We start from the raw sequence: 10,957 nt of genomic DNA, 5'->3' as shown, positions 1-10,957 counted from the left end.
ATTAAACAAGAAGAGAAAGCAGCAACAACAAAAAGAACCCACTTAATTTACCCCAAATTGTAAAATTCCATCTGTTATTGTTTTACAATGCTCACTTCAGTTTATATATCAGTGCATATGCATTTGATTTTAAAAAGTGGTATTTAAGCTGCATGGCATATCTCAAAGTGACTTATGCATGAGTGGTTCTTTTGTGTTTTTAGCAAACTTAGGAGGCAGAAAAAGCTGGGATTGTGATGACTAACAAAAGACAGAAGTATGCTTTATATTTATGATTGCTTTCCAAAGTGCACTGACCTGCTTAACATCCATCCACACAGAATTCACAGCATACACATCTGTACACAGCAGTAATCACCTGATCACTGCTTTGCTTTTAACTGACTACTTGGAATAGTTGCTCTCCTGGTTCTTATCATGAAATACAATCCCCAAATCACTAGCATTAATACCTTTCGAAGGCTTTGCAGAGAGAAATGATATTTATGGAGCATTGCCTGAGGGATTTGCTGTTCATCCATTTTTTAGATAAGTCATCACCAACCTGTTGTCTTACCGACCCCTGGGGGAATGAGGAGTTATTGCCAGACTGCCTGAAAATCCTCCAGTGAAGGCATTATTTCTGTCATCGTTCTCTGTAAGGACACCATGGTGACATTGAATAGTTTGGTTAAGGGAATGCAGCCTTTTCTAACATTTAGGCTTTTAGTTAGAAGAATATAAGTATGTGATCCATTCAGTTAGTAATGGGATATAGAACTAGAGTCTCTATGATTAAGAATTGTACTTAACTACTTGTGTTCCAAGTGCCCCTTTAGCATGTTAACATCACAGGACATTAGTATTGGAAAAGATTCCATGGATCCAGTTGGGCCAATTATGATAAAAAATTGTGGAGAGCACAATTGCTGAAGACAAATGGGTGCATAAGAAAATGTGGCAAAGAAAGCGGATGGTGACCGGCTATCAAAAGATAAAGCATCTGGGGTCTTAAAGACTTGAAGGTAAACAAACGGCCATCCAGCTCAGAAGCAACAAAGACCACATGGAAGAAGCAAACCAGCCTGTGCAATCACGAGGTGTCAAAGGGATTAGGTGTCAGGCATCATCAGAACAAAAACTCATATCATTGTGAATGAGGGGGAGTGTGGAGTGAAGACCCAAACCTATCTGCAGGCAATTGAACATCCCCTCACGGAAGAGTCGTGGGGAGGAGACGAGCCAGTAAGGGTGCGATGTAGCAACAATGAAACATACAACTTTCTTCTAATTCCTAAGTGTTTCCTCTCTCCAGCACCCTTCCACTATCATGATCCCAATTCTACCTTACAAATCTGGCTAGACCAGAGGATGTACACTGGTACAGACAGAACTGAAACACAGGGAATCCAGGGCGGATGATCCCTTCAGGACCAGTGGTGAGAGTGGCAATACTGGGAGGATGGAGGGAGGGAGGGGTGGAAAGGGGAACCAATTACAAGGATCTACTTATAACCTCCTCCCTGGGGGATGGACAACAGAAAAATGGGTGAAGGGAGATGTCAGACAATGCAAGATATGACAAAACAATAATTTATAAATTATCTAAGGTTCAGGAGGGAGGGGAAAATGAGGACCTGATGCCAGGGGCTTAAGTGGAGAGCAAATGTTTTGAGAATGATGAGGGCAATGAATGTACAGATGTGCTTTACACAATTGATGTATGTATGGATTGTGATAAGAGTTGTATGAACCCCTAATAAAACAATTTAAAAAATTATGGGAGTTGATGGGCTCAGATGCTAACCCCAAAGTTGGAGGTTTAAATCCACCCGGAGACATCTTGGAAGAAAAGCTTGACCATCTCCTTTCAAAACAAAAAACCCACCAGTCATTGAAAATCCCAGGGCGCTCAGCTCTGCCCTAGCACACATGGGCCACCATGAGCTGGGTTCACCTTGGCAGGACTGGGTGAGAATGGCCTTTTCCACTGGTGGTGGTGGTAGGAGACAATTTCCAAAGCTGGTTTTGGTTGTTGGAAACCTGAGAAGAGGCTAAGGCTTCTATATAAATGTCTATTTTTACAATATCAACGAGGAAAATAATTTTCCAAAAAGTCCGCCTTTGAAATGGAGCAGAAAGGAGAGTGGTTCCCCAGGATGTGTTCTGTGAGCACTCTGTGGGTGATGAGTGCTGGCTGGTCACCCCCGGAGCGGGACTGGAACAGCACAGTTGTTTGTTTGTGATCACCTGCTGTTTAGTTTGTCTCCGCAGTGGACCATGGATTCAAGGTGGGAGGCTTCAGAGCACTGGATTGGATGGGGAGGGGGCGTGGCAAAAAAATCAAACAAACAAGCTAATCAGAAGTGCAGAAATTATAGTAATTCTGCCAATTTACTCCAAGAAGCCTTTTCATCAAATCTGTCAATTGCACGGATCTGATCTGAATTCTAACACACGTCAAGAAGCTTCTAGTTTCTCAAAAACCCATGGTAAGAAGGGGAAAGAAGATGATGATTAAATGTAATTTAGCCCTTTATTTATGGAGGATTAAAGTTATCCATACTGTCTGCTTGTAGGTGCTTACAAATAGTAATGGGAAGTCTTCTTTAAAAAAAAAAAACCACCACCAACAACTGACCCTGTAGAAATAAAACATACGAATTGCAAAAATAGCTTTTTAATTTACGTATTAAACAAATTTGCAAAGGCAGTCCCCTCCCACTACCACAAATTAAGCAGTTTCCCCAATTTGGGGAACTCGTGAGATCAGCATATCCGGGCACCCGGGTGTAGTGGGGAAGGCAGGCCCTGGGAGAGCCATCTTCCTGACCATGCCATCTCCCCTGCCAGGTGAACAAACAGACACAGCTTGTTAGTGTAAACTAGTAGGACTCCAAGCATCGCGTCTTAAAGGCAGTGTTTAATCTCTGTTCAATATAGCTACATTTATTAACTAGATTTAGTGTATACTTTCTACCCAAGTCATACATGAGATGGTAGTCATTTTAACATTTACTTGCTATCAAACCACGCCCCCCCATCAAGATGTAATTACCACTTTAAAGAACTGAAACCTGCCGATAGTTGTGGGAGGCGCAGATTCAGCACACAGTGAAGCCTGTGAGAGCTGCCATGATTTGATGGGAAGTCGATGTCAACATGAATGCTCACCCTATCATTTGACCTTTCTCTTGACTTAGTTTACATTTGTTCTACTCTTTCATGTTTTCTACTTTCTTTTCTACTGAGGTTTTTCTCTGTTTCACTTCGTTACTTTTGTTGGACTTAAAAAAATGTTTTTCTGTTTAGGAAATCCAGCATAAGTAAACCTACAGAGATAGTAACTGGATTAATGTTTGGCGGGGCTATGGCAGGAGAGGTTGCGGGGAGATGAGGAGTGAGTCCAAGAAAGAAGAATGTGTTCTCAAATCGATTGTACAACTCATCTTAATCCAATTGAACTGTCTAATTGTAGGAATGAAAGAAGGAGAATGGCCCAGGGAGGTAGCTCCTCCACGGATGATGGGAAATGAAGCCATCGTTGCCTTCGCGGTGGCCTGTCTCACCAGGGTGAAGCTTCCGGCTTCTGGTGACCTCGCGTGTGTCATACAAGTATGACCGTGCTTGGTGGTGGGTTTCTGAAGTAGATCCCTCGGCTTTCTTGTCAGGTGCCAGCGGATGGACTTGGATCTCCCCCCTTTCAATGAGAAGACGAGCTGTCTGTACTGGCCAGGGGCTGATCTTCAGAGGTAATCATCAACAGCCTCAGGAACTTTGGAACGAGACCCAGAGATATTTCAAACATTCCAACTTAAAGAACGAACAGTTCAGGGGTAAGGAAGACCAGACTTGTACATCTCGGGTGTTTTAGGTACTTGTAACAATTAAGAACATTTGGATAGCCATCCTTGTAAGTTCAGTCAAAAAGGTGTGACTTCGTGATTATGGTACGCCTGTATTTTCTATAGAAATCTTAATTGTGATTTTTAAAGTAGAAAGTTTACTTACAAAGGGCTTCAAAAAGTTCACAGAAGATTTCCATTATCTTTTCATTTTCCTTTCTACAAACTTTTTGAAGTTCCTTCATATAACATAAAATTGTAGAATTATCAAAATATTTCTATATTGTAGAATTTCAATTCAAATGTATAATATAGATAAATTAAATGTATAAGTGTTTTTAGTTTCTTGGGACTAATTCATTATCTGACCACTGAGATATTATTAAAGTAGGATGTATTAAATATATAAATGAAATTAACATTTTCCAAAGGAGTTCAATATCCCAACTTTGTAAGGGAACTAAGTATGAACAGAACATGTTTCAAGGAGATTGCTAAGTTTTTAATCTTATCAATCAAATAGAAAGACATGACTCAGTCAAACGCTCACTGCCATTGAGTTGATGGTGGCCCACTGGGATCCTACAGGACAGGGCAGAATTGCTCCTGTGGGTTTCCGAGATGGCAAACCCGTTATGGGAGTGAAAAGCTTCATTTTTCTCCCAAAGAGCGGCTGGTGCTTCGAATGGTTGACCTTTCCGTTAGAAGCCCAGTAAAAAGTAAGCTCTCCATCTGAAATCTTAATTAGAATTAAATATTACTCATTTGGTTATTAAAAGGGTTATTAAAAGTTGAATGATGTTTTTGTACACTAAAGATTAGACCAGATTTCAACCAAGAGTCAACAAATGTAACTGCATCTGGATACATGGACTCTTTTCCTAATCCACTTCTTACAATTCAATCTGGTATGTGAGTGACTGTCAAACTATTTCTATGAGGGGGCTTCCAAAAGTTCATGGAAAAATGGAATTAAGAGACCCTAATTTTTCCACTAACTTTTAAAAGCCCAACTGTTATACTGCCTCAACTGCACTACTATTTTAAAATGTTATCTGCATTATTAACTCACTTTCTTAAGTCTAAACAAAAAGTAGAGCAATGTCTTCAATAGTATTTGCCAATTTTCACGGTGTAAACCCATTGCAAACTCACTGCCGTGGCGTCAATTTCGACTCATCGCAACCCTACAGGACAGGGTAGAACTGCCCTTGTGGGTTTCTGAGACAGTCACTGTGTACAGGAATAGAAAGCCTTATTTTTTGGGAGAGCTACACAATGGCACAGCATTGTGTAATATTGCCACTGTACAAGACCTGACTAACCCTAAGACCATCCATCCTAGTACAACGTAACGAAATAGTGGAGGACTGGTGAATTCTGAGTCATTACCACATGTGTTTTAAATATTATTTAATCGTAAGAATATGAAATTTATTATCTAAAAACTGATATGCTGAATAGCCTTCAAAATTCTTTAAACTATACAACGGACTCTTGTGAGTTCGTCCTAGCTGGCTGCAGCACACCAATGGTCCAGAGAAGTCCCCGGGAGCTCCTGGCCCGGCTTCGAGGAATGAGGAGGGTCCCAGCAGTCTCTTGATCGCATGAGGACGCAAAGGAGGATGCGGCCTATGACAGGAACCCTAAAACTTACCTTTACCCTTTAACTTTGCACACCGGCATCCCAGCTTGCTTCCCGAGACGTCGTAAGCCTTCTCTCTGGTGCACAGCGGGCTAAGTGGTTCGGACAGAGGCCTCCACGTGATAAATCCTCCGCGAATGTTTCTCGTTGATGTACTTCCAGATGACCTTATACAGTTTGACCCAGCTCGTGCGTTCCACTTGTGCTTACGGCTTACTGTTTTCAGCGCAGCTTCCTTTGTCAGGGTAGGGAACGCCAGGCTTGTTTGCACATTACCTCTCAAACGAACTTGCGCTTTCCAATTTAGCATTTTATTTCCACTGGATACTAAAATGATATCATGTCTTTTTTCTCTCCATCTCCTCACTAAGATGAGTAAGTGAATTAACCCGCGAGGTCATGATGTAGAAGCGGATGTGTCGGATCAGCGGCAGCCGGGGGGCCATCCCCCAGTGTTTCAGAGAATGGACTGGGCAGCCCCACGGGGTGATTCCTGATCTGCCTCTGCCAGGAGGTAGCTTGTGAACTCGAGCACACAGCTCCACCTCTTGTTGTCTCAATTCCCTCGAGTGCAAAATGGGAATGATAGTGGTGATTCTCCCTCACAGGGAAACCATCCTCTTCTTTTAAAAAAAAATTTAAATCATTTTATTGGGAGCTCTTACAGGTATCACAAACATTCCATAGTTCAACCACATCAAGCAGTATTGTACAATTGCTACCATAATCAGTTTCAAAACAGTCATTCTTAATAAGCTCCTTGATATCATCTCCCCTTTATCCACTCTGTCTCCCACCCTACCCCGCAGGGACCCTTATTATTATTAATTTTCCTTATAATAATTTTTTGCCATATCTTACATGATCTAATATATCCATTCACATACAATCTATTGGTCAATTGCACTAAGTAGGGTTATACAGTAGCATCAATGCTATCAACTTCCTATTCCCACTCTCCACCCACCTACTCTTTTCCTGGATCCCCAGGGAACCATTACTCCTGTTACTGTTTCTCAAGGGTTATCTATCTTGGTTTTCATGTACTGATTGATCTTAAATATACAAATGAACATACATAAATCTAACATGATTAATTAGGCAAAATAAATAAAAACCAAAATAGTAAGGGATTTTTCATCCCTTTGTGTGGCTCTTCTCAAAGGGTCTGTCCAATTATCTCACAGGTGGATTTTGGGTCTCCACTGTATGAAAGACATCATTGTTGTGGGGAAGATTTAATTTCTACAAGATATCTAGCATATGAACTATTTTTTTCTCTATAAATCATTTTATTGGGGGCTCTTACAGCTTTTATAACAATTCATACATTAATTGTGTCCAACACATTTGTACATTTGCTGAATTCATCATTTTTTAAAAGTACTCATCATTTTCAAAACATTTTCTTTCTACTTGAGGCTTTGATATCAGCTCCTCTTTTGTCCCTCTATCCCCCACCCGCTCACTCTCACAACCCTTTGTTAAATTATTATTATTTTCATGTCTTACACTGTTCTCTGTCTCCCTTCACCCACGTTTCTGTTGTTCATCCCCCTTGGATTGGGGGCTGGGTGTTATATGTCAATCACTGTGATTGGTTCCCCCGTTCTCCCCTTCTCCCCCACCTTCCCCACCCTTCATGGTATCATTGCTCCCAATATTGTTCCTGAAGGATTTATCAGTCCTGGATTCCCAGTGTCCAGAGCTCTTATCTACACCAGTGCACATGCTTCAGTCTAGCCAGATTTGTATGGTAGAACTGGGTCATGATAGTGGGGGAATTGGGGGGGGGCAGGAAGCACTAAAGAACTAGAGGAATGTTGTGTGACTGAATCCTGGATGGATTTTCCCTTCCTTGGGACCCTTCTGTGAGGGGATATTCCATTGTCTACAAATGGGCTTTGGGTCTCCACTCAGACCCCCTCTTTCTTATTAATGTGATTGTTTTGAGTCTTCTGATGCCTGATACCTGATCCTGTTGACACCTAGAGATCACACAGGCTGGTGTGCTTCTTCCATGTGGGCTCTGTGGCTTTCTTGCTAGATGCCACCTGTTTTACTTCTATCTTCTAATAGCTGGGCACCATCAGCTTTCTATGCATCCATTTTGACTTCAGTGATCGTGTCAGGCAGGTGAGCATCACAGAATGTCAGGTTATTAGAACAAAGTGTTCTTGTGTTGAGAGAGGACTTGAGTAGAGGCCCAGTGTTCTTCTGCTGCCTTGATACATAACATATAAATATATGTACATAGACCTTTGTCCCTACCATTATATATTAATATGTTTACATATATACATTCCTATATTTATACCTCTATAAATATCCTTTGTCTCCTAGTTCTTTACTCTATTTCCTTTTACTTTCCTCCTGCCCTACTATCATGTTTGACATTTGTTCAGCTCTCAGTAATTCCTCTTGGCTACATTGCTCTTGATCAAACCCCACCAGGTGTTCTACACACTCCTTGCCATCGATTTTAGATCTCTTGTTAGTCTCTTGTCCCTGGGTTTGTGGGCTCCCCTCTCCCTTTCCCCCACCTCCCCTTCTCCCTGTTCCCTCATAACCATCAGTCCCATTGTTTCTCCTCGGGATTATCTTGTCTATCTTATATAGATAGCCATGAAAAAAAGGAAGAAGGGGGTGGGGTGGGGAAAGGGATAGTTCTTGTAAATAGTTCCAGGTCTGTCTGCTTTCCCTTATGCATGTTTTCTGATGGAGTCTGATGAGGTGCCAAGTTCTGCCGTCTGGGTCTGAAGTCTATTTTCAGGATTCCTTGGGGGTTTTGTTGCTTTCCTCCCCTTGCTGCTCTGTTGTGCTCCCTTTGTGGTCTCCCTGGTGTGGGGTTCAGACTGGGCAATTCCCATGTGTCCCCAGTTCTGTCTCCTGCAATGCTGTGGTCTCATGGCGGGGCCAGCCCTACTGTCCTTTCTGTGCCTTGGCTGCTCTGAGCAGGAGTGTCATCCTTGGGGCTTGGTGGGTCAGGATGCGGTCCACTTTCTCTCTTTCCCTCTTAGTTTGCTCCTGTGTGGTCTGGGCAGACCTGCCACCCTCCCCGGGCTGTATCTTGAGTGCTGTCCTCTGTAGTACAGTCTTCTGGAAAGGGGGTGGTCAATGTAGCTGGGATTGAGGCCAGCCCTGCAGACCTCTCTGTTAGTTTGCTGCTTCATGCCGGTATGTTGTCCTCAAGGCTTGGTGTACCAGGTTGAAGTCTGATTTCACTCCCCCTATCCTTTGGAGACATAAACAAAACCCTCCCCATGGGTGGGTTAGTGCCCTGTTCCCCCACTCTCCATGTCCTCTTTGTTGTTTCCCCTCCTTTTTAACTGGCTGCCACATGCATCTCTGGGTGGGTCTGACCCTGACAGAGGGCCTGGGCCTGGCCCTGGGAATGTATGCATTTAGTGGCCTTTCCCTTATGCCCCTGTGCTTTTGAAGCTTACCTCCATGGACGCATGTTGTACTTGTCTGTTTGTAGCGCATGAACTATTATGCAATCTCAGAAATTCTTCTGTGATGGCCCATAGGGTCAATTCCAATCCACGGAGACATGGTATATGCGGTGTGGAACTGTGCTTAATAGGGGGTTCAAGGTAGAAATACTTGGGAAGCAGATGGCCCTACCTGTCTTCTTTGATATCTCTGAGTGGGCTCAAACCCACGGCTTTTCAGCCAGTAGTTGAGCACTTTACTGTTTGTGCCAAGAGGGTGGCCATTTCAAAAGCCTGTAAAAGTATATGTGTCTCTTTGGGGCTCGCTCGTCAGGTGGATAAGCATATCAGAGTGTTATTTGGTGTCTGCGTTGTTTGGATAGCACCACATTGTTGTTTAGAAAGAAAAACAGAAACCGTAAATCAGTAGAAGGACTGGAAGAAGGATCCTGGCAAAGGTCACACATGTACCACCTCCATTACCACCCCTCTAAGTTCATCAGATGTTTATGGAGTTGGTCAGTCAGTGCTAAGGTAAAGGAGTGTATAGATATCTCTAGAAACACAATGGCCCAGTGGCATCTTGGAGGGCTTCCTGGAAGTGGTGAGTCCAAATTGACTTCTGAAGAATGAGTATGAGTTGAAGGTAAAGTATTTATATCTATATCTATAGATATATATAGAGAGAGCTGATATCTATGACTTTTTAGGATTGAGAATTAAGTGGGTGGGGGAACGTATAGTTTAGACCACTAATTCTGCATTCACCAGTTCAAACCACTCATCAACCACCCTCCCATATTTTATCCTACCCACCCTCCCCTGATTCTCTTCTCCTTTTTATGAGTCTCTAACCTCTCTTTCACCCAAGTCAATATCTGCCAACGTTCTAGTCCATTGCTTCATCTCCCTACCTTTGCCCTCCTTCCCTTGGGAACTCCTCAGTTTTGGGTATACAAGTCTTGGTCTGGGTTTACCTCATAGGAGTGGTCTCATACAAAGATTTCAGGAACAGCAGCGGGCACAGTAGGTGGAGCGCTGTGATGGTGGCCATGTCCAGTCGTCGCCATGTTGGGCTTCAGAAGAGTGCCCTCCAGGTAAACAAGAGGGCCATCGAAGGCCTGTAGTCAGGCCCTTCTCACTAACATACTACAAGTGTTCCAGGTCATGGTCACCGTCAGGAACAGCCTCTGGTTCCACAAGGGACACTAAGTCATGCTGCTGACAGATGCTGGCTTAGCAGGCCAGGGTGTTGGCGTGCTCCTGCATAGCCAGATTGGTCGGACACTGGTCAGCGATGTTCAGCATAGTGCGCTACTTCCCACGATTAGCCCTGTCATTTTTGTACTGAGCACAGCTCTCAGAGAGGCCGCCAAGCCTTGGATGATGGTTCCTTTTGGGGTTCATAAGAGCAGCAGCTCCTTGCTCTAACTTGATTCCCACGGCAAACCCTTCCTTGAGCAGGGTTGGCACAGCTTCCCCTGGTTGTCCCTCTGGTAGAGGGTCTCATGGAAAAGGATCACACCCCGATGCTCTGGTTGATGGACAAATCCACAGTGAAGACGGTTTCTCAGAACTGCCGGTTCTCCTGGCGTTCTCCACCTCGATCCTCTGCCGGCGGTTTCCATTGGTGCCTACGGACTCATCTTCAGCCAGAATCCCCTTTACATCTGGAAAAATGCACTGGGTGATGTCTGAGAGAGCCTTTTCCAGTTGAGGGTGAGGTACGACTGGGCATTGTTATGCTATGGTGATAGTTTGGGAGGAAAGAGTCTTTTTTGATGCCAGAAGTTGTGGCTGAGGCAGCCGCTGCCAAATAGCTCATTGGTTTTTAGGGACATGTGATATTCTCAAAAACCCACAGGGGCTTGTTACGAGTCAGAATTGACTCGATGGCGGTGAGTTTTTGTCTTTTAGTCATCCTTTGTATGGAATGGGTACGTGCACACGTTTCTTTATCAGTCCTTATACTGATGGGCATTTGAGCTGTTTCCAACGTCTTGCAATAGTGAACAGAGCTGCGATGAACACGGGAGAGCATACATCTGTTTGTG

The sequence above is a fragment of the Tenrec ecaudatus genome, chromosome 1 (genome assembly GCF_050624435.1).
Source record: "Tenrec ecaudatus isolate mTenEca1 chromosome 1, mTenEca1.hap1, whole genome shotgun sequence".
Classification (NCBI taxonomy): domain Eukaryota; kingdom Metazoa; phylum Chordata; class Mammalia; order Afrosoricida; family Tenrecidae; genus Tenrec; species Tenrec ecaudatus.
The sequence above is the reverse complement of the archived record's forward strand: the minus strand, read 5'-3'. Positions refer to the sequence as shown.